Source organism: Megalops cyprinoides, chromosome 7 (genome assembly GCF_013368585.1).
Source record: "Megalops cyprinoides isolate fMegCyp1 chromosome 7, fMegCyp1.pri, whole genome shotgun sequence".
NCBI lineage: Eukaryota > Metazoa > Chordata > Actinopteri > Elopiformes > Megalopidae > Megalops > Megalops cyprinoides.
In genome coordinates, this window is record NC_050589.1 from 27,843,164 (window position 1) to 27,868,260 (window position 25,097).

Below are 25,097 nucleotides of genomic sequence, written 5' to 3' on the forward strand. Positions count from 1 at the left end.
AATAGTAATTATTCCATACATTAGCCAGTACAGGACCCCCTTATAAGTCCAGTTGTATCTTAAGCATGAACTTTATTAGCATGATATATGATTTTTACCAGCGTGAATTTAACATTGGCCCAGACTGTTCTTCTGTCAAGTTGAATTTACAATCAGCATCCCATTTTGTCCATCTCTCCATACACATTTGCTGGCCCATGTCTTTGGTTTTCTCCTAACGTTGTTTACATCTTCCCCGGCAGCTATGGTTTTGATCCTGGACTGGTTCCAGGTACTACTACCAGCCTCATTTCACAGGCATATCCAGTTTCTCACACATGATTGTAGCAGACAAGTCTACTCAATAAAATGTGGCAGCAGGCATATCGGAGTAAATCTTACAGTAGGAATGAAACATGGGAATACACTCGTGAGAAATTATATGGTCATGAGGGACACAATGAACAGCTCTTCATGTGGCCAGTCTGTGTGTGTGTGTGTGTGTGTGGGTTTGTATGTGTGCGGTTGTGTGTGTGTGCATGCACTATGTGTGGGTGAGGGTGTTCTGGTGGTTGGCGGTGCTGCTTGAGTGGTTCTGATGCTTATTCGCTTCATCTCTCAGTGTTAAACCCCTGCATTGCAGTACTGTTAGTAGGAGCTGAGCAGCTGCAGTCCATCTCTGCCCCTCACCACTCTTGCACTGAGTGGATAAACCTGGCCAAAATCATACCCACATAACAGCCTGTTCCCGAAATTGCACCCACATGACAGCCTGCACCCCAAATCACACCCACATAAAAGTGTGCCACATAACATAATATCTGAGAAAAGGCACACTCCCCAAATTGCCACCATGTAAAACTCACTTCCGAAATCACAATCCCGTAAAAACCCACTCCCCGTATCACATCTGTGTAAAAACCCAATCGCTAAATCACTCTCAAGAACAGCCCCCACCCTAAATCCAATCCTGTAAGAGCCCACTCCCCAGATGACATCTACAATAAGGTATGGTCCCCAGATAATTTGCGCATAATACCCTGCTCACCAAATCGCACCAAACATAAAGCTCCCTCTCCCCGTGATCTACTCTCCCTCTCCCAAACCCTCAGCTAAAGGAAGTGGGGATCCCCTTTGCAATTGGCCATGATAATTTCAGAGGCGGAGCTGGAAATTGTGGTGGGAAAATAGCACCTGTTCTGTTCCAGGCGACTACGGTTCCTCTCACTGCATGTAATAATGGCAGCCCTGCTGGGCAGACAGGGGGGGGAGGCACTACCCATGATGAAGTGAGAATCCACAGTGCTCAATAATTTAGAGGCTGGTGCTGCATCTGGATCCTGACCTTGTTTTAAGTGCCATGTCAAACACCACGAGGAGCTGCTGAATGCAATTACCAGGGGGCATCTCACATTTTAGTAGGGTCAAGCATCTGGCTTTCTGTCCATCCCAACAGGAAAAGAGTGGGAATCTTACTATATTTGGTAAACCTGTGATACATAAGCCACCTATTAGGTAATCTTGCTATACTATAATCCCTGTTGGGTGCAATCATATTGTTGTATGTATCACTTTGAATTGTGTTGGAACTTCTGGAAGGAAAGCATTATCAAGTTAACACAGCGGGTATATGTAGAATCGCCCTGATGTATATAATTACTCATGTTTTGAAATATGAGCACATGTGGGGAAGCAGAAAACTGTGTCTATTTTATTCTGACCTAGTGCTCTGTATGTGATATGAAACTGATCTCGATGCTCAGATTAACATAACTGAGGATGTGACATATGTGAATGTCACATAGCTTTATTGTTCATGCTGATCATTGAAGTGGTACAGAGCACATGCTTTTATAGGATTTTCATATGATAAAGTAAAATGACCACCAAACACTTTGCCTTGGGTGTGCTTTCTCACGGAACCATCTTTAAGTGCCTGTTACTGATACTCCTGGATCATATTGGTCAGTTGAATGATCCATGACAGAGAGCAGGCTTGGGACTGACAGCAGAAGTAAGCAGTATATGTCATGGCCCTGTCTTTGCAGCTCCATTGAGCTGGAGCAGGTCACCTCATGTGGCCTAGAAAGGCTTGATGGGACTTCTAACACCTACCAGTGAGTGCCTCCTGTAGCATTCATGTCACCCTTGTATACTTTATATACTTATCATGGTGCAAGCTTTCTTTGCCGTTGCAGATGTTTGGAGGTGGTGTCTGTAAGCATCGGATTGGAGTGTACCTCCACAGTGTTGTTAACCATGCTGACATTGGAGTTGTTCTCCTCTGTTGTTGGATTTACGCATGCACTGTCCTCAGCGGTCTATATGTAGTCACCTCATTCCCCCGTGTATAGGCACTGGGTGCGAGCAACAATAGTGGCCTCTCAGCTGGATCGATGTGTATTCTGGAGTCATACTGGGCCAGAACAAAGGAGAAACAGGCTATAGACCACCTAAAGGATTCAAAGGCCACAGCGCATTGCATCAATTTGTAGGGACAAACTCTGCACTAGAGGATGCCAAGAGTGCCACATAAAAGCTAGATCCTCTGCACTATCCCTGAGTTCAGCACTACAGGAATCAATAGTAATGTCTGTCTGCAATATACAGCACATTTGATCTCAGGGACCTGCTCTGACCCCATGTCCTTATTAAACAAGACAGAACAGTGAGACTCCATTTCCAAAATGAAAAAGATAAGTAGAACCAGCAGTTTGACAGACCATTAAGCAAAGCGTCTTCCTCGTCAACATTCCCTTTGTTTCTATTTGCTCTACACCTTCTAAATTGGTTCGTAAATCATAGGCAGACTGGACAAGGGCATGCTGAACTTACGCCAGTTGCCGGTAGCCAATTAAGGGAAGTTTCCAGACCGTCCCAGTCGCGTTTTTTGTTTTTTTGTTCCTCAGAGGCCCTTGGCAGCACGCGTGGGGGGGGGGAATCCAATTATTTCTAGGAATGAAGGGCAAGTAAACAATATTCTTTTAAGCCATTGTCTTTATATTGCCTTTTAGATCTGTTCCCACAGGCAGTGTTTTTCTGAGGCCTTAGGAGGCCTAGGACTTGACGTGTCCTGCCTTGGTTCTTGGGTTGGGTTGAGTACAGCGAGGTATGTAAATTTCGGTGGCAGCTCAGTCCACCCACAGACACACAATCAATCAAGTGCAACATTGTGTCATGAGGGAACAGTGACAGACCTGCTCTGAATGAGAACTGAATTTTTTTCAGCTCTGTCTTATAGTCCAACAAGGAATGTACCCAAAAACATCTCTCCCCTCCCTGCAAACTGCTTTATGATGCACGGATAGCAATTACATCCTGTGAAAAAAAAGTTCCCTCCAAAGAAGAACAAGGAAATAGACTTCAAATGACATTCTCTAGAGTGTCGGTCTCTGACAAGGTAAAAATCCTCATTTACGGAACCGAAAATTTGGTTAAAATATCTTTGATAGAAAGTAACTATGGAAAAGGGATCATTTAGAAATTGGAAACCAATGTCTCCTTGTCCCCCCTTTGTCCCCTGTTTACTTTCTCAAATTGCTCTGTGCCTGTGACAAAGCCTGTGTGACTAAGTCAATTTTGTACATTTTATATTGGTAGCACCAAGGTCAGAGTAAATGAGACAGTGAGCTGAATTGGATTTCCCTTGCACGTAATATCATAGCACATCATAACGTAGTCTCAAGGCAGCTGTAATGCATTTAAGCATGACTGATTTCATTTAATTTTTGTCATCCAATAATTTATCATAATAAGCTATCTGCATTGTTTCATTTATGTATTGATTGAATAAACAAATCATGTCATTGATGAATAGAGTGGATTTTTTTTGTATGTATAATTTTGACTTCACACATAACTTGTGCTTTAGAACAAAAAAGCCTTAAACATGTATGCTCCCCAAAAAACTTAATAATAGGAGTTTCCATTGACATATACTTTCTCACTAGATATACAATTTTATTGTAAGCAATGAAGTCTATATATTGGACGATTAACAGTAATTGGTTTGATACCACTGTCAGCAAATGAGTCTAGAGTCATGAATGCTCTGAACATTCAGACAAAAAAGTGAGTTAAATGGGATTAATCATTATTATTTATGAAATATTCATAAATATGTTGTAAATAAATGGTAAGCAGCCTTCACCATTTTATTTTGATTGTTAGTGGAAAATTGTCTAAGGTGATAAATACCAATGCAGAAAAAAAAAAAAAAACAATTTCTGTACAATTTCAGACTCCTAACAATGCCACTTATATGTTACATGTTTAATATATGTTCTGTCTTGTAGGTATGCTGTATGTTTGTGTTATGACTAATGAGTACAAATGTAATTTAAATGTAGCAAAGACATGGCTGCTAATGGCACAACTTCCTCTCACTGTGTTTTCATTAGTCAGATGTACACACGAATGTTAGCATTGTGGAGAGTGAGAACATGTATTTTGTTCTTAATTATGAAAACGCTCTGTAAATTGACCCCTCAGAAAGGGCTGCAGGAGGCATAATACCTAGCATAATACCAGCTACGCTAAATGTCAGCATATTCTGCAGAAACTCAGAGCCTCCCCACAGGCCAGTCATTTAAAGTGGGTGGGCATTAATTACTCAATGGCTTCCGAACATTGCAGCAAAGCCACTGGCAGAGTGGTCAGTGTGCTGAATAAAATCCCCCCTCTTCTCTCTGAAGGAAGTGAGCTCAAGTCTAGAGAGGAGGGTGTGCCCACTTCACCCTTGTGCACCTCTACACAGAAAATCCAATCATTGCTGCTCAATATGTCTTCATCTTAGGCATGACCTGGGTCGAGGAGGCGGTGTGGGTCCCTGGGTCCCTTGGCTGGTAAATTAAATTTCCTTCTGTGGCAAATATTGACTTGTTCAGTTTGTGGTGCGATTTCAAAGTTAAGCAGGAGGATATGGAGAATACTGTATTAGTATTGCATAATTAATAGATTTTTTGAGCAGTGAACTATAATATGGGGTTCACTGCATGGCGATAAGCATGCATTAGAGCAACTCATGTCAACAGCCATGGCAACATGCATGATGCAACAGACTTCCACAATGCCAGTTCTGATATGGCTCATCTCCCCTGCAATTGGAAGCATAGGGTTCCTCTCCAGGGCATTCTGTGCATTTCAGGAACCCCCCCCCCCATTCCCCCACCACCACCACCACCACCACCACCACCACCTGTCTTGTGGTGTCAGCGGGAGGGGCGGTGGGTTGGGGGGGGGGGTTCATTCCACAGGGAGGCTGCAAAGAAATAATCTAAAGTTAATTCAATTAAGCAGCACAAGACTGGCTGTAATCAGAGGAATTGAAAGCTTCCGGCAGAGTTTCATTGCCAGGCCCCTTCCCAAGCACAAAATGGCATCTAGACATCCATCAGCTCCTCTCCTGAAGGTGGGGAACAGGCAGCCGAAACACTTCACGTCACGACTCAGCAGGGCTGCGGCAGAAAGGATGCAGGTTAACCCTTTGCTCTCGTCTGAAACTGCTCAGCCCACTCATCAGAGTCAATGATGAAACAATCAGTCACTTTACACCATCAAAGCCTCCAGGGTGTGACTGCTGTGATCAAACACACCAGCACAATGTGTTGTTAAGTTTCCATTGTTAAGGGCATATCTCATGTCACATGTTCTCAAGTCGCATGTTCATCATGTGCTGCTGAATGACAGTATGATTACCATCAGCATTATTCCAGTCCTCAGAGATCAGACAGAAAGACTCAGTATGACGCTATATGCTCTCTCTGTGCTGCTGTGCTGGATTACATGCACCAGAAATGCAATGGCTCAACAAGAAGTGAAATGTTATGAGCTGAGTGTACTGTAGACTAATGAAAGCTTATGACACAAATCCTGACATCAACATTAACATGTTTCTGGTGCTGCGTATTTAATCTGAACACTGACTTGAATAAAGAGAGTGGCACCACGTCTTTCAGATTGCAAAGGAAACAACTAACCTAACCTAGATTAACAGCTAATCTAACATTCAGACATCTCATCTTGATTGACATTTACATAGTATCAAGGATGATATCCAGAAAAGAAAATCCTTATGGTACTTAATTCCAGTTGTCAAGCTATTGAAAAATAAGATTGCAACATATCTGAACTGAAAGAAAAAAAAAGTAGTCTCATGTTGTACCACTTTTTACAGTATCTGAGTCCAATTATGTCTGTGGCGTGTTTGGCTGACCCTGCTCTGGTTGTAGCCTCGGGCAAATGTAGTATTGAGACAGAAGAAAAAAAAGTGATAAGAAGTTAACGGGAACAAACTGAACAAATAGCTTCCCAGGTCAGTCTTTCTATCAGCAGTTGGGCGAATTGGCCCATGCTCTATATTTATTTATACATTTCCTGCAGACATTGAGGTAATAAACTCACCACAGCATTCACTGAGCTTCCTGATATCACAGGCCTCACTTCTCCCAGAGGAATGCTTCTGCGGCACTCTTCTGCAAAAGACAAAACGGCAAAGCTACTTTGATACTGTTTCAAAAGCCGCCACTGAACCATGCTCAGATACAATGAGATGAGATCTTGTCATGAATAATGAGTTAGACAGTTTAGCGTTCACACTACTCCTTGACAAGATAACATTCCATGTTTGTTTTTTTTTTGTTTTTTTTTTTTGATGAGGTTTATAGTAAAGTGGCTATCAGAACAGTTCAAATGTCATCCAGAAGGCATCCAAGGGCAGTTAATCTCTGTGTCACAGAGATTAAATGAGGAGGCTGCCAATAATTATAATGCAGTTATCAATATGCACCATAAAGCTATATTTGTCACTCAAAATCTCCATCTGCAAATTGGCATCTGCATTGAATTGTAATGCTATTTAAATATGAAATAATAAAAAAAATCTTATGCATTAAAACACACAAAAAAAAATTGATAAAGAAGGAGGGTTAAGACAGAAGATCAAACGTGGATGTAATTTTGTACTGGAGCATCTGATTACAAATGTGAGCCACATAGAAAGATCTTCTCTCATTTTGGAACTGTATCCAGAGACAGGACTACAATTGGAAAGGTATAAATGCAGGCTGTTGGGATAAGACGGTTGTTTCTCATTTCAGGAGACGTGATATTCAGCTCAATGTTTCCCTCAGACCTGGGCCATTGATTGGGGGCCACCACTTCCTGAACACACAATACCTCACTTAATGCATTGTGCCTGTTGTTTAAGTCATACTTGGTATATTCTATTCATCCTCTGAGTCACTGAACTAATATATTATATATAGTATATATAGTATAATATATTGCACACCAATAATCACAATGTAGGCTTCTCCAGATTTCTAATTTTGATGTCAAACCAACACTGACAGTTATGTTGAGACTTAAATCAATGTACTACTGACCTCTATAAGACTTCCTTGAAAGCCTCACTAACAGTCAGCAATTTGTCTTTACATTTCCTGTATGTTTTGCACCTGGGTATGCATATGCATATGTACCATTGTAAAATGATTTTATAAAATGTAAAGATTTGTGTTGGAAGTGAATAAAACATCAGTTTCCCAGGAGTGGTTATGGTTATCAGATGTTTTTTTTTCCCCTTAAAAGCAACTCCTGTTATTTAAAGGAGTTTTCAGAATTCTTAAGTGGCATTGATTATGGCTGTGTTTCAAAATATTATTTTTGTCAACATGCTGTAAAAGCCAAGCTGCAGATATGCAGATGCCTCACCGTACTTTCCTTTGGAATAATTCTTCTGTTGTTAAATTGAAACGTCTAATACATTTTCCCTTACATTGAGTGAGATTTTCCAATAATGACATGACTACACAATCTCTCAGGCAAAGGCAATAGTGAATTCTGTTGAAGTGTACTTTGATTTGTTTTCTTTCCTCTAAACCATAGATTTTTCTTTTCTCTTTTCTGTCAATATTTAGGAGGAAATGCCTTAATTGCCTGTGGGCCTTCCTCCCCTGGAGTGGCTGTGCCATTGTGCCAGACTATTAAATCAACCTTCTTTTCTGAATGTTCACTCCTCAGACTTATGCCTAATCATCTCTCTGCAGCAAACTTTCAAGGTTGTGCAGAAAGGCTATTGTGGGCAAATAAACAAAACAGTAATGAAGAATAATTTCAGTCATACACAGAACAGGGAAAACCTTATTTTGCAGTTTTTGACAGAACTGCATGCTGGGCAATATGCTAATGTTCATCAGCCATGAATATGTTTATCAGACATATTTACTTCATATCTCGGTTTGACAGAGCAAGATTCCATTGCCCTTCCTGGAAACACAAATGACAATTTTTAGTACTCTGGGAACGCTGTCTCAAAACCACTTTTAACTTGATACTTCATGTCCTCAACATGGATGCCTGATATTAGGTCCTATGAATTTATTTCTAAACATATTAACTGTGTGAATCTATCCTACCATATCTATCACAGCACACCTACCTGATAATGTAGGCTTCACTGTGTACACTGTTACGTAGTGATCACAGAATAGATTTGCAGATCTTTAAATGGCACTTCAGGGAAATATCCACCTGAAAGGGGAACCTTCATTCAAACACCATTTGTTGTACATGGGTGATTTGCTGCAGTCGCACCGGTCAGCCTGTAAATTAAAGTCTGTGCTTGAAGGGATGAGAGGGGCCAAGAGGGCCATATGTGACCATGCTAGAGCTTCAAACAGCTCTTTGGGGATTTTGAAGTTGGTTATGGATACTAAACCTCCTTCATTAAAGCAAGTAAAATGTAAAATGCAGAGGTCCAACAGCCAATCGATGGCTCTAAAATTAGACAGGGGAGGTATAGAGTGAAAGAAAGCAATCTGTGTTGTATCTAAGGCAAGAAAGCCAGTGACTTCTTCAGGGAGTATGATTCTAAAGAGTGGTGAAATATAAACTGTACACAGTACTCTTTGTGAAATATTACTATCAACAAAAGGATCTCTCTGTTTCTGTTTATACCTAAATGAATTATTAATCCTTAGAGAAGCTGAAGATAATTTGTAAATAGGTGGCTTGGGACAAGACACTATGTTATCAGTATTTGATTTCACAACTTAGAGTGCTAAGGGCTAACTTGTCCTCTGCTCAGGCCTTTATGACTGGCCCAATCGAACATATTAGAGAATAATTACATTAAACACAACTTCAATCAATGTAAGAGTGTATTCATAATTCAGATATACAAAATCAATGTAAACAGGTCAAAACAATAACTATAAAGATAATTCACCAGAAACTTAATTCATAATTGCTGCGAGATATAAATTCTTGCTATTGGGTCTGGCAGAAAAAAAAAAAACCCTCTAGAAATGATAAATAATTTGTTGCTATTATGGGGCTACGCTGATGTTTCTATTCAATCTGAAGCACAAGGCAATAAACAGCTGACATCGACATTGTTTACCATCAAATGTCCTGCATATTGTGATTAGTTACTCTTCTCTGTGTGCAATCCCAAGCCATTGGAAAGGGAAATCCTTTCAGAGGGCAAGCTGTGGAGAGAGAGAAATAAGAACCTAACCTATGCTAGTTGAAAATGCTGACACCAGCCTTTGATAAAGGCCTCTTAAGCCATGCGCACTCAACGAGTCAGCTCTTATAAAGTGCTAACAGATTGAGTCTTGCCACTGTGACTACAGAACAAATGCGTATACAGGGACATACTTCCCTACCCTGCGACTTTTGATTCCCACTGCTAGCTTTTCCCTGTAGGCTTGCAACACTTTGCAGTGTCTGAATGTTTGTCTCAAACACAGTATGATACATATGACATTCACTTTCCAAAGTCATCAAACATGATTCAATGCTCTTTTGCACAGATGCTAATGTTCTCAAATCCCTGGTTGAAATTGATGAATTTTAATAGGTGGTAAAGTTTACAGGCCTTTGCTTAATAGTTTATTTTAATGTCATGGACCAGCATGTACGAGGAAATGATGTGTGTCATCTGTTGATGCCCCATGTATTCAGCTTTTAAATAATAAAATGAATAATAAATTAGTAATTTAAAACTTTAGCTGTAGCATCATACCAGTTGGCCTGTAGCATGTGACAAAATGCATACTAGCAAAAAGTTGCAGTAGCTTGTATTATAATGGTAGAAAGTATGAGTATATTTCTTATAGAAGAGCTGCTTTGTGCTGCCACTGACGATAACCGACAATAATATTCTAAAATTCTAAAATTTCAATAGTATTAATTTTGTATCTTTTGTAATTTTGGTCTTGTCATGCTGGGTGCTACAAATTGGGAATATGCAAGTTATGATAGTCATTAAACCTCTGTCATATATATATATATATATAGCTGATTTGCTGATTCAATGGCAGAATAAGGGTGAGGCAGAAAGTGAAGCATATTGACATTACCTTTACAGTGAAAGAGTTAGCTGTGCAGCCTGTAAAAATGGCTACACACATATGATACATCTACATAGACATATGAGCAAATAATTATGAGAGCAAGTGAGAGATGCAGATAATAATGCTTATACACACAACTTAGACATACAGTAAATACCCACAGTACTTGTGAAACTGAATTCTTCAGTTAACAGAAATGATGTCCTCTATGTAGGGTGTGTTTGGCTGCGCTGTGGAGGTGAAACAGGGAGAGAGAGAGAGAGATATTTGACATCCTTGCAGATACCACACAGAGTGGGTAACAAGCCAAAGCAGTGTGGGGCTAATGATGGACATGCTGGCTGCGGCGTTCAGATTTGCCAGCTTTTGTACAGGGACACACCCTCACAGTCACACTGCTCATCAACTTCAAAGACGCAGCATTTTTTTTTTTCCAAAAAGGCCTATGGTATTACTGTTTAGCATTACTTCTAATACAAAGGACACTTGGATAAACTACAACAGAACTAAACTAAGAGAAGTTGGTGCTTAGCTGTCATACCAGTTTGAATAGTCTGTAAATGTAGACTCCATTTTTAAAAATCTTTGGGCTCATCCAAAATGGCATGCTGTTACCAAATTACCCTGTGGTGCAACCTTTCCATGCACTCCAGGTGATTGATGTTTCACACAAGGGGGTGCAAAGTAGACACATTATGTCTGAGTGATTCAAAATATTCAAGATTAAGGCCACTCTATAATTGGACATGTCTGTGTAGTGTTTTCCTAATTAAATGCGACATGTTTGAGATACATGACCCAGCAAATTTCTTCTGGCTCAGAGCCCATCTGAGATTATTAAAAAAATGAAGAGCCATTTTAATAAAGCGGAAGACCTTAAAAACAGTCTCCACTGAGAACAATGTTTTTGCCTTTGATGTGTCTTTCATATTAGTGTTGAAGGTAACAATCTGTACCCCAGCAATATTTTCTCTGTAGAACACAGGGCCTGATGTTCATTTGACATCAACTCAAGGGTGACCATGGCTCTGTGATGTCTGGCCTCAGACTGGTGATTAAAAGTCCTACGCTGCAGTAAGACAAATGCATTGTGTTGAAAACAACACACAACATTATCACAACATTGCTGAGATGTTTTGACAATGTTATGTACTGGACTGCTGGCTATGACTTTGGGGAAAAAAAGAAAAATCTCTTGCATTTTGGCTCAAAAGTGTTTTTGGCCAGATTGTTTTTGAAGCATCTGGGATAATATGCATCATTTTCCCATAACTGCTTTGAGTTATAAATCGACTGTGTAATGGCAAGCTGTTGTTTGACATCTAATACTCAATCATCTTTCATGTTAAAATCTTATATAGTGTACAGTGTAAAATTCCATCAAGCAAAATAAATTAATTCCATGGGGCAAAAAAGCAAGCGCGATTGATTGTGATGTTAACTATAATAGATTCTTTAGGGTGAGTTCAGTCTGTAAAACAAGAGGACATAAATGGAAACTAGTTAAGAGTAAGTTCCGCACTGATATAAGGAAATATTATTTTACACAAAGAGTTATCAATACATGGAATAGGTTGCCAGGTCATGTAGTTGAGGCAGAGACCCTTGCTGTGTTCAAGTCTAGACTTGATGCAGTTTTGGATACTCTTTAATTAAGAAATGGCGAGCTTAGTTGGGCCGAATGGCCCGTTCTCGTCATCATATGTTCTTATGTGATTTGCATGAGGTAAACGTTTGGTTGGTCTTTTCCAGATACCACTGTGATTACCACGGACCAGAAGACATTCCTGTGAGTACTTTGTAACTCTGTTCTCTCTCTTATTTCACAGCTACATTGTTGAAAATATATTATTCATAATGCCTATAGTTACAGTAGTCACATTTGATGTTATGATTTTCTTGGTTTCTAAATGTTACCAGAATGGACATTGCAATTAAATGAGCTCGCCATTTGTAAAAGGGCTAAGGGTATTGTTAGATCAGGCCAAATCAGGTGAATCTGTTATTCGTTATTCGCATACTTAAGTAATACTCTCAGAGTGTAAAATTATGTATGTTACACATATGTTGACAGTGAGGACTAATCCGAAAATAACATGTTTATTGATGGGGGAAATGTCAGATATTTGTATTCCCTCTGCTTGGGATATGAGTATTTTAATCATTATTGTTGGATACTGCATCTTATTATTCAGAAATACAATGAAGACATGCAAATTGTAGGTTCATCCCAATTGACAGGATTTTTTAATAACAAAAATGCCAAAGTGTTAGCAAGGGTTAGCAAGATGTTAGAGTTGAAGTTTAGAGCACAAGACCACAGAGTTAAACTCTAATGGGGTTTCAGTAGTCTAGTGGTCTAACCTCACATTTTATACCCCCACTGCACCCATCACAATTGGCTAAAAGGAAAAAAAAAACAAGGGGTCCTTATCTTACAGCATTTTCTAACCAACCTCTGAAACAATGCTACCCCTCCACACACACACACACACACACTTTGGAGAAGTGCATTAAATTACCAACTGGATGAGGTAAGTTTTTAGTATTGATTAAAAAACAGAGATATATCAGCCACAGCACATGGCTTTGCTTTTGCAGTTGCCTCTCCTTATTATTCTCTCATTCTCAGTGTCACATGAAAGGACAGCCAAACCCCTCTAGGGCCCAGCCTGCTTGTTTCCACAGGACTGGCTAATAGTTACTAAGAGATGTGTCTGGTATATTAAGTAGCAGTTGCACTAGATGGGAGGGTTTTTTTAAAAGGGAGCAGATAACAAGCTCAATGCAATTCAAAATCCTGCTGGGTCCTTTTATCACTTAGGCTATTATTACTATTATTATTATTATTATTATTGTTATTATTGCTATGAATATGCATTTTTCCTATGAGAATTATTGGACAGTTTTATTGCATGTAGTATTTTATGCCTATGAACAGATTCAAAATGCTTTTACTCTACAGGGATTCCATATTGAAAAGCTCATTAATTCGCAAAATCAATGGTGCCGGGACACATATGGGGCTTCCAAGAGCTGTGTGGATCCTTAGTATTCAATGCAGATGTTTCTCCTGCGAATCTATTCCAAGCGAATCATCTGAAATGCAGGGAATCAATAAATCCATAATGCATCCCAACGAGTTTCCGTGCTCCTTTGAAATTTACAAAGGCTCCTTTTCATAAGTTAAAAAAAAAGATAGTGTTGTTTGTTCCCATGAAATGGACAGAATAATATGCACTTCCATTGAGTTTTCTCCTCTCCTTTTGCGCTCAACACATGCATCCAGAGTCTTTCTGGTCCTGATTGCTTTCATTCTGCCTCTATGATGATGTGGAAAAGGCTGTTTGACCGTCATGCTGCTGTTATGGTTCTGTGTCAAAAGTGGTTTCCAGTCTCTAAGTTGCCATTTTTATTAATGGGGGTTGAATACATTTGATTGTATTGAACATTGTTCTCACTGGTTCCAGGACGCCATCACTTGTTTGGTAACAGGATCAAAGGTCAAGATCACAGAGGATCCTGATAATTTTTTACAGATTATCCATCACAAGTTGGCTCACTGTGCATAGGTTTTCATAAAATATCATAGTTTTGCAAACCCTTATCCATTTTCAGGACACAAAGTCAGAGGTCAAGCTCATATTAACTTTTAATCTTCTGTTTAACTCAACCAGTTGTGCATTGATTTTAATTAGACTTGACACTAATGTTCTTCTGACTGTACCCCAAAAGCTATGCCCGCATCATAGTAGTTTTAGATAGGTTAGGTTTTCTGTTTCTAGCTCACAGTACTTTTCTCCTTTGTGATTTGGTCATTAATTGCATCTTTGTTTGACAAGCCACCACACATGTCCATTACACATTCAGGCAAAATCTTTACACAATACAATATCATACATTTTCATTTTATAAGTTACTCACTACATGCTACAGTAGTCCAACTTCCATTTTAGAGAGAGAGAGAGAGACAGAGAGAGAGAAAAGGGCTTGGGTTAGGGTTTCTGTGTGAAATGTGAATGAAGGGTGGTGTGACTGGTCATTTGTTTTGATCATTCTCAGTGGTTCTCAGAAGAGCTGCATGGACAACATCTGTGATGAAAGGACATCTGTCATTTTGCATCCTGTACAAACCCCAGAGGAATATACTGACCACCTGACCATCTAACAAAAATCATAGTGTGCAGACAATTTCTGGACCACCCACTTTTATGGTTATCAGACTAGGAATTGCTTTCCTTTGGACTATATTGCTTCTGTCACTTAGCCACATCAGGCAACCAATAAGACTGCTTGTCTTGATGTGCTCCAACCAGGAACCAAAAAATCATAATGGAAACAAAAAAAAGTCACACGCCTGTTCATGTTGCACGCATGGCACAGAAACACCCTGGTTGGTTGCCCTATAAAATCAATGTGGTCGTTGCCTAATTAACACTAAATGATGAGCCACAAAGAATTATTTGTGAGTTTTTGTGGCTGACAACACCTAGTCATACTTACTGATTTGAAAGCACTTTTAATTTGGTCTGGGCTCAGCGTACCTGGTTGTGTTGCAGCTCCACCATCTCAGTTCTTTTAATCTTTTAAGGAGAAAAACAACCGTCCTCCGGACACAGGCTGATGCAACCATAAAAGAGTGTTCTCTAAGTATTTTAGTTTACATGTGGAAGTACAGACTTGCTGAGGTTTGATACATTTGAGATGTTGAAATGGCTGTGTAATTGTGGGCAAAAATTGGTATCCTTAGTATGTTGCACACTGCTGTTGTATCCTTGGGCACTGTTTCTACAGACACACACAATAGCTTCAGTAAACATCCATCTGTATGTATTGATTACATGCAAAAATTGTAGACTGTGTAAGTCACTCTGGATAAGAGGATCTGGTAAATGATAATAATGTAATGTAGGATGCCAGTGGTGGCAATGGGATGGTGCAGGGTGTTTGTGTGTGTGTGTGTGTGTGTGTATGTGTTTGTGTGGGGGGCTTGCTGGGGAAGGGGGAAGCCAGGCAGTAGCTCAAGCTGTGGGCAGGAGTAATGATCCTGAGCTCGATGCTAAAGCTTGATTTATCGTGGAGTGGGGCTTTTTTATGCGCCAGGCACCAACGGCAGCCAGTCTCCGATCCCCAGTGCTCACCTGATTCATTTAAGTAATTTCCCTGATTGATCACGGGCTGGGAACTCTCAGGCAGGAACCAGACCAATAAAACTCAGGGAACAGCACCGTCAGGGTGGGGGGGGGGGGGGGGGGTGGGGGGTTTGGGGTGGGGGGAGTTCCTGCCCCAAACCCAGTGCCCTACGCAGAGCTCTCAGAACAAGTGCGGCATGCAGGTGCTTACTGACTGCAAATGGATACCACTGAATTTATCATTAAATCATTTATTATAAAATGAAAAGAATCAAGCGCTGTTAATGAAAAGATCAGCTTGCTTAACAGCTTGACAAACATGAACTGCATTTCCAGTTGCAGTGCTTTTGTTGTGTATGTGCTTATGCACAGCGCTTTACTTTGAAGCTGAATACATTGTTTAAAAGTGTGGGGGAGTCTTAGCAGACATTGCTCATGCGGCTTGCAGCTGCTTTCACTGTTTCACCATTATATTTATTGTACTGAAAAGGGCTGGTACTTTCCCTGACCCTGTATTCTTCATTACTGCAATCATCACAATCAGCATTTTACCATCATCATCTTCCTCATCATTGCCAGTGTCTACTGCTCCTTCATTTACATATGGGCATGGTCATACATATCTGCTCCCCACCTCCCTGAGTCTGAAAATGACCACTGGGTCACTATCCCTCCACCTTTCATAGCCACACAATGTGACTGGGACACCTGTACTGTTCGCAATGGGGACTAAAAAGCCAGGTTTTCCCTGGCATGACAGCACCGCTCCACAGCAGGAAATGCCTGTTTTGCAGTCACAGCCTTGTGGTGCACCCCCCCACCCCCCTACAGACTACAAGCTGTTTGCTGGGTGCCCTGTCTGGAGGTATTCCCTGCACAGATTGATGAAAGATTGCTGGACTGGAGAATTGAAACACTGCTCTGCAGAGACACATTGCAGGCCTTCACTGCAATTCTAACTGAAATTCATCTCACATTGTGCAGGATGCACAGTCTGAGTGTGTGTATGTGTGTGTATGTGTGTGTGTGAGTGCGTGTGTGTGTTTATGTGTCTGTGTGTGTGTGTCTGTTTGTGAATGTATGTGTGTGCGTGTATATGTATATGTTGGTGTACACATATGTGCCACATACATGTTGTAAGAAGTTATACAATTGTCAATTGACTAACAGTATTGATGCTGTGAACTAGACAGAGCAGTTGGATCTTCCACTTGATCTGGCTTGCACAATGCCACTCTTTGTGACGTAAACATGCAGTGTGAAAATTTAGAGGGACTAGTCACACAGATTTGTGTAAACCTGTACTGAACCTGTACTGTTTAAACAAGCCTCAACAATCTGAGCATCAACTTAGCCATTCTGTCAGCGTAATAGGAAGGATTCTGTTGTTAGAATTTCAGTTGCATGTGGGTGTCTGTCTGCTGTCTGCCTGCATTCAGAGCTGTTTGCACTTTCCAGAGCACTTTGTAATAAATACGGAATGGTGGTACTCAGCTTGGTGTGTGTGTGTGTGTGCGTGCGTGTCTGTGTGTGTGTGAATAGTGGTAGGATGGTGTTGGATGGATTGCAGGCAATAGAAATCTTTTCCTCTCGCAGTCTTTTTTTTTTTTTTTCAAAATTACAATTCATAACAGCATGCATTTGGAATGTTTGGTCCTCTCCTGACTTCACAGACGCAAGCAGCTTGTATGAGTTATGGCTGTCACCTTACTGAATGGATTCTGCTTGTCAAACAGCTTATTGCAGAATTCACCCTAGTGCCGGCACACAGCTGAAAAGTAACACACTGTTCCTTGCCATCCATCTGTGCCCCAAACACACATCCTAGATACTAACGCGAGCCAAAAAATGCAAAGAAAGGAGAGACGAGTATACCCAGACTAGTAGTAGTTTGTTTTAAATGTTTTACCTTTGCTGTGTTACCGATGGGTGTCTGTCACCTTGGGTGAGCATTCAGGGCACCATAATGTTCTAAGTTCTATAGACATAAGCTGAAAGTAAGCTATTTAGGAAAATTGAAAGAAGTGGACTCTCATTAGTTCAGTTTAACTTTACTAAATTGAAGTAATTTGACGTGCTTGAGCAGTAATCATTCCCGGCATGCCTCAGAATCTCTCCCTTTAGAGATGCAGAAGGCCTGATCGTTCTACATACCATGTACATAGTCCTGCCTAATTAACTTTCAAGTCCATTGGTTCAATAAAGCCCTATCTTTTAAAACTAGAGCTTGAGCTGAAAGTGTAGAATCACTTGGGTTTATCAGCCTCATTTAAAAATAATTGAATACCAAGGCATGCTATTCATTATTAAAAAAATCTGTGTGTAAAAAAGTCTCAGAAACCTACAGGAATTGTATTGGAATATGTAGCATTGCTGCAAGATAATGATTAGAATTTCATTGCTTTGAAGTCCGTCCGTCCGTCTGTCCCCCCCCCCCCCCCCCCCCCCCTCCACACACACACACACACACACACACACACACACACACAGATATATCATTGACTCATCCTTGTTTTTGTTTCTAGTGTTAAAGTGCATTCCAAGACTGGCATCCATGCTCTGTTCTTCCGTTATTACAATGGTGACAACAGCTGAAGAATGCGCCACCGGACACTTTGCTCTTAGTGCGGCAGCAGCTACGTTGTTGGGGGACTCTGCTCCATAAAACCTCTCTGCTTTGTCAAACCCCTTATGGCGGGGGAAAGGTCAAGCACCAGACACGACATCGCCCCCTCCCTCATTTCTCCGCTACAGGGACAAATGTCATTTTAACGCACACCAGAGGTCACCCCACGTGTACCATAAATATCAGCGTGATCAATATTGCCTGGGCCAACGAGATGCTGATTCACTCTCGTTTATCGGGGCACTATGTCACCGCCTGTCACATTCGCGTATGGTGCCGCACCAGAGGCCTGTGAAGCCGCTATTATTACTGTTTAAAAGAATAATAAGGAAGAAGATAAAAAGAAATAAATAAAAGATTAAAAGAAAATATGGCGCTGTTTCTATTCATTTTGTATTCCCTTTGCGTTCAAAGAAAAGGTGTTTGCTTTACTTGCATGCATTGATCAGGCAGGCTCTTCATTTACACTGCCTGTCTGGACAATATTATTGGCTATGATGCAAATGGCTGAACAAATTGCTAGAAGGTGCAGATACTGATGTGTACACTTAACAAAGACCACAACATGCATTATTCAGAAGGCTGGCATTAGGAAAGTCACAAATGTGTAAAATTGCATTTGGCGTGTCAGGGCAGTGGTGATGGTATGCTTTCACTAAGAAATCAGCATGGGTCACTCATTCTAACTGCCTGTTTACTTGCTCAGAATGGGGTCTGACAGAGGTCTTGCACCACCAATACTGGGGAAATTGATACGCTAACATTAACATGTTTTTTTTTCTGCTTCAGCCCTGCAATAACATGCAGCATGAATCTGCAACATGATAAAGCGCTGGAGCAATTGCCTATGGTGTTGAAATAAATGAGTCGATACTAATATACTATATAGTTCATATTCAAATTATGAAAGTGATCCTCTTGTAAGCATATGCATTCAAAAATTCTACACGCTTATACAAATGACCAACACACCCAGTGTATAAACGTTAAATATATTGTTTCTGTTTTGTTGCTGTGGTTGTTTTCCAGAGATTGTTCTGATTGTGAAATCGAAAAGGCCACCCCTTTCCCTTTCGCTTTACAGTGATTGAAGTTCTATTGATTTCATTTTCAAGTGCTCATTGCTAGGAACTTAAGAGGCAGCTTCACTTAAGGGAAGATGATCATTTGTCGTGACATGCTGTTAAAGCCAAGCGGCCCACAGCTCTCTACCTTGGGATTCATAGAACAACTGATGTATGAGTGAAAACATCCTAAAGAAAAAAATGTTGCTTTTTTAGATTGTGTTCCTCCATTTCCTACTTTATTTCTTTTTTTCCCCTTGGCATCGTAATAGCAACGAAAGATGAATAAGAGCTTTGAACGTAAAAGCTATGAAATTTAATCCATCAGATATTTCAAGCAAGAGCAAAACCAGTTACCTCTATTGCTATTATTATCACCACGATGGCTAACTGTAATACCAATACCAATACTAATAACAATGGGGATACTACAATACAACTAACAACTGTACTTATTTTCCTTTTTATTGTCATTATTGGAATCAATGAGAGGAATTTGTAAAAAAAAATTCCCAAAAACACACTTGTCAGATTTATTGAGCGACAGTGAAAAAACCACAAAAATGATAAAAATGTGCATCTGAGGAAAATGAGTTAATCCTGTTTCCTGTAACAAAAAAGTAAATTTGTGTTACTGGGGTGATGCTAGTGTGCCTTTTTGCTTTTTCAGTCAATGCTAAGTGAAGAAATAAAATAATTCCAAACATCAACATAGGTTGTTTCTTATTGCGTTCCCAATCTGTTACAGTAGAGGGATTAGCAAAGATTTCCCTATGTTGCCTCGTCAGTGACAATGAGCACTGACTTGGATTAGTGTAATCGCTATTGAAATGGTTGCAGTATGGACTACTGAAAAGTTAGCTGAACCAAAGGTCTGCAACTGCTGTGCAGAAAAGAATGATGGGAAAGGTCTGGAAAGTTTTTAAAAGAACTAAATCAGAATCTTGTGTTTCCTCCTCCACCCCAGTTTTACACCAAACTAGCACTTTTTCCACCTCAGTGGTCCAAGTTCAATTTCACTTAAAAAACGCATTGTCTCCTAGAGGGAATATTGACTCGAGCATCTGTGTTTGTTGTAGGCGGCAGTTTGCGTGTGTGTGTGTGTGTGTGTGTGTGTGTTTGTGTGTGTTTATGTGAGTCTGAATGGGCCCGCCCTCCGCTCAGGACATGCCATGATGTGTTATGCCAGTGATGCTGGCCTAAGATTAATGTGCAGTTTGCAATGCTCTTGCTTCAAGCTGCCTGGCCTGGCCTTTTGCATCCAGCCTGCAGGGCTGATACCATCTCCTGTGTACCTGGGCCGCTGACAGGTAGTGGATAAAGCACTGACACGCCCGCGGGTGCTGTTGGGAGGGGGTGTGACTGATCCCAGCAGTAATGTGCTGAGAGAACCTCCAAGCAACCACGTCAGTTTATTGTTCTGCTTAACCGTGCTTTTTTTCATGATAGCATGATGTATGTCAGAATACGGTGGTCACAAATATCAGTGAGATTGGTTGGTTTGTTGATGAAAAACAGCATGTAAATAGAATGTTTTTCCATTTTAAAATATAATTAAGTTGAAAAAAGCTTTTTGATTTGTTGATCAGTTTTTCACTGGCTCTTCATTTAAAACCGTTTTACTGTCTTGGTCTTCTTGGTATGCAGACCATGCATGAATATGTGTAGATAAATGACATCAGTTCTTTGCCCACACATGAATGAAGGGTAGCGATGATGTGACTTCTTCAGCATATTATGGTGCTTGTTTTATGACTCAGAGCAAAGATACTGAAAGACACAAATATATTTCGGCCTTTTGCCCTTCCTCGGCGTGCCAGAAGGAACCATGCAATGCAGAGACAACCTTCTAGCACCTTATGTTATATGATCATTTGTGTGTTAACAGCTTTTGGTGCCATGGTAATATAAACGGGATTGGGTCAGGGAGAGAGGTCTAGTTTGTAACAAGATCACAGGAAATAGGGCCTCAACCTCTTATTATTTTGTAGCGGGTGCATAAAATAACTTGACCTAGCAGCCTAATGTGCTCAACATTGTTTCGGCAGTGTTTATAATGTGACTGGAAAATGCTGAAGATGATGCTTTTCTCAACCTTTTCCCACCTACTTCAGGGACTTTTTTTAACAAGGTTTCCATGTTGTGAGGAGCGACCTTTATTTTCCTGTTCTCAATTTTATTGCACCACCTTGGCCTCAGATTGCCTTAAATGATTATTTCCATACATGTGTAGCAAATAGCTTCCTCCGGCGTGCTTCTGGTGTGATAAACAACAGCATCAATGTCCGGAGATGTACATGTAGTAACCATGCAGCCCTGCGCCAGGTTTGCAGAGAGCGTGCAGCAAGCGGCACTTGGTAAGGTAGAAAACGAGCAACCAAACAGAGGTGGGCCAGCCCAGTTTTCATGCAGCACACAGAACTGAGCAGAAAACAAGTGCGTCGGTTCGGCTCGAGCACTGACTTCCTGAGGGTAGTACAGCTCTGCTTGCTGCAGTGTTTGCAGCTGTTGTGCTACTCTCCTGCTTGCTTTTTTTTTACATGTTGTGTTTCTTTATGTTTGTGTATCTTTGCTCCCCCCCCTAACTCTGCTGCTTTCTGACACAGGTTTTGGATATAGCCAGTGTGAGTTCCCTTGAGTAAGGTGGTGGTGCTGGTGGTGGTGGGGGGCTGTTTTGCATATTGATCCTTTAGGATATTGCCCTTGAATTTTGGTTTGGGGCATAAAGTGCTGCATGCTGCAGTGTGTGAACAGCATCCCAAATCAGGAGAGAGAGGGAGGGAAAGAGAGAGAGAGAGAGGCAAGGGGGGGTTGTGTGAGGGGACAGAGTGGAAGAGAGAGAGGGGAGACAGGGGAAGGGAGGAGGGGATTGAGGGACGGAGAAAGGGAGGGGGTGTGGGAGAGAGCGAGAGAGAGAGAGAGGGAGAGAGAGAGAGAGAGAGCATGGGAGAGCGAGTTCTGCTGCAGTGAAGAGGAGTAAGGACAGGACTGCAGTTTGTGAGGCTGATGGGAGCGCAATCGAGGGACATTACTACGCCGCTAAAACGTTCACTCTAAGTGCCTCGCTATTGGATGGGTTGGCCCATTGCAGAGAACAGGACCGAGGAGATCTCACTGGTAAGACCAAGCCAGCCCACCCCCCTCCCCCCCCCCAAACCCCCACCCCCATCCCTCCCAACCCTCATATTTAACTCTTTCAGGACCTGAGTGGGGTAAATCAATTTAAGTGGGTTTGCAGTTTGTAACAGATTGCTATTTTCCAGTCCTGAACTGCACAAAACCGGAGGCAGCAGATTTGCGTGGTCATACAGAAAGTTTTACATTCTGTGAATGCGAGGGTTTATTTTGTTTGGGTTTTTGCTCCTATTAAGAATGTATAAGGCAGTTGTGCTTAAGAAGCCTAATTTTGGATGATGGTTAAGATTTGATGGTGGATATGATTTTAATTGGTTTGGGTAGGTGGACACTGTTGTCAGTCGTCAGTTACTTTAAGTACCAGCTCTGAGTTCCAATGGTTTATTTTTATGGCCTTCTACGCATATTGGGTAAGATTATTTCTTTTTTTTTAACTCTGGGAAAAGAAAAATCACTGAGAATTGTTTCAATGAGGTAAATTTCCATCAGTTTATATGGGAGGAAGAAAGAGTTGCTACTGAATGGCCACTTCTATTTGGGTTTAACACTGGCTTGTTCTGTGATTGTGCTTTAGTTATTCCCCCTGTCATGTTAGCAGCCACTATGCTCACCCACTGGGTTTCCCCGTATCGACTCCCTTTATGATCTGAGAGGGAAAATGCTCAACCCTCTTGTAGGAAAGCAGAGCTGTTTCCTGTGTCTTTTGGTAGGATTTCCTCTGTTGGATAGACGACAGACAGCTGGCTCTTTGGAAAGAAACTCAAGCGCAGCGACACTCGGGGAGCTCCTCTCTGTGATACTCATCGGAGTTGCACTTCTGACAGGGGGTTGCGAGGACATGTCCAAGGACAAAATTGTTTCAGGCTGCTCTCACCTTTTGACACGAAGAGAGCGAGGGTCACACAGTGAAGCGTATGCTGGTAGGGCGTCTTTACAGAATTGACACACTATTAATAGAGTTGTGTTTACAACACTGCGCAGTGGGTGAGTGAGTGTACCTTTGAAGTGTCTATCATCCAAACCCTGTTTTATGACAGTCTTATTTGAAAGGCAAGCATGTCGATGTATATAAGAGTTGCCCCCGTATCGTTTGATTGAATCAATTTATTATAACAAAAAGTTAGAAATAATTCTAATTATAACAAAGAGGTCAGGGTTACATTAAATTATTGTGACTGTGAGGAAGAGATCTTTATTTATAATGAACAATTTCATTTGCAGTGAGCATAGGTTACAGATGTGAAACCTCCACTTTAGATGAAAATCCAGAGTGACTCATCTACAGTATTGATTTGCTGATAATGATTTGACTTGTCACTCTTTTAAGGTTCAAGACAGTTTAGAGGTTTTAGCCCCTCTTACTGCCAGTTTACGAGCCCCCATTGGCATACAGACACCTTCAGTATGAACTATGAACCGTCATTGGCTGTAATCTGTGGTCCATACATTCTAAGCACTATAGCAAATACTAACTATCATGAAAGAGTAAGCGCTTAATTAAAACAAGGGTACTATTCATAACTTGCAACAGGCTTCCTGATCACCATTTTTAAATAGGTGTCTCATGCTTTAATTTGTTGTTCTGAATTATTGGATAACTTATATATGTTGCTGAATGAATGTAATTAATTCACTTTGCAACCTTGCTTATTTCAAAATGGAAATATTACTCTCTGCTTATTAACTACCAGCTATTGGCTTATCATAATAACAAATTAGTAAGTAATGAGGCAGGTATTATTTGTTTGATTAGCGATCCCATAAAACTGAGAGAACTAATGGCTCTGCGTCTGCATGGGGCAACATAAACATTTTTGCACCTTCGGATATGTACATTCCATCATTTTCTCATTTTTGTTTCATTGCTCTTTCGTGGACAAGGTACTTTCCACATCCATTTCCATTTGAAATGAACTGTTTTGCATGACTTGCTTTTGCGAAACAGGCATTGTTTGCTGAAGTGACACATTAATTTGCAGTGGAAGCAGATTGAATCCAGGCTGCCACAGTCCCTGGGGAAGCTTGCCCATTGTGTTGCGCAATCAGAGCCGATCAATCACCAGCAGTGGGTGGTCATGTGACTTCATCAGTGTAGGTTTAAACCAAACAGTGTCCAGCTAGGTGAGCTTTCAATAGCATCTCCCCTTCTCTTTCAGTTCTATAAAATGGCAGTGAGTGTTTTAAGTCTTATTGTTAAATGTTTCGTGAAGCTTTTCTTAAGGACAAATTTGTTGAGAAGAAAAGCAAGGCAATATGGATTACTGTGTACTTGTCATTTCTAATTTCCAAATTTGTATGTGGTTTAAAGGCAGGTGTCACTCTTTGGAAAATGGATGTGATAGGCTGAAATATCAATTCTTGCCTTTTTTCATTGGTTGCTCTGGTGAGCTCATACAGAAAGTAACAGATTGCATTGTCTATCATCAATCTGTCCAAGATAATGTGTGACAGTATCACTACCTGCCATGTTCATGCACAGGTTGTTGGTCATATGCCTACATGAAAACTGCTTCTTATCACAGCTTAGAAAATTACACACAAGTTGTTTCATGATAAAGGGATCAGATGGAGAGACTACAATTGCCATCCCCGGAGGAAGAGAAAAATATAACAGTTTTAATAACAGCAGTTTAATAACATTAATCCTCAAGGTTGATGCGATCGCCAAAGCGGGGAGGAACACAAGGGCCTCTGAGACCAACAACCTAGTTGGTGTTGCTGCGCTTTGGGATTGGGGGAAAGCACAAGGGAAATCAAAGCCTTTGGAAATCAGTTGGGTGCCAGAGGCAAAGCATGCTGG

The 25,097-nt window shown here is 40.8% G+C and overlaps 1 protein-coding gene across 3 annotated transcripts in view; it reads left to right on the top strand.

The window, feature by feature from the left end:
* The window catches only part of LOC118780474 (synaptotagmin-2-like), a 93,133-nt gene that overhangs the window by 38,238 nt on the left and 29,798 nt on the right, over window positions 1–25,097 (top strand). For 2 of the 3 annotated variants that reach the window (XM_036532977.1, XM_036532979.1), the window contains exon 1: window positions 22,094–22,279. The gene's annotated coding sequence lies outside the window, so the exon portion shown is untranslated. Of the gene's footprint in view, window positions 1–12,092; window positions 12,130–22,093; window positions 22,280–25,097 lie in introns of those variants that run through there. The other variant, XM_036532978.1, reaches the window with a different exon arrangement.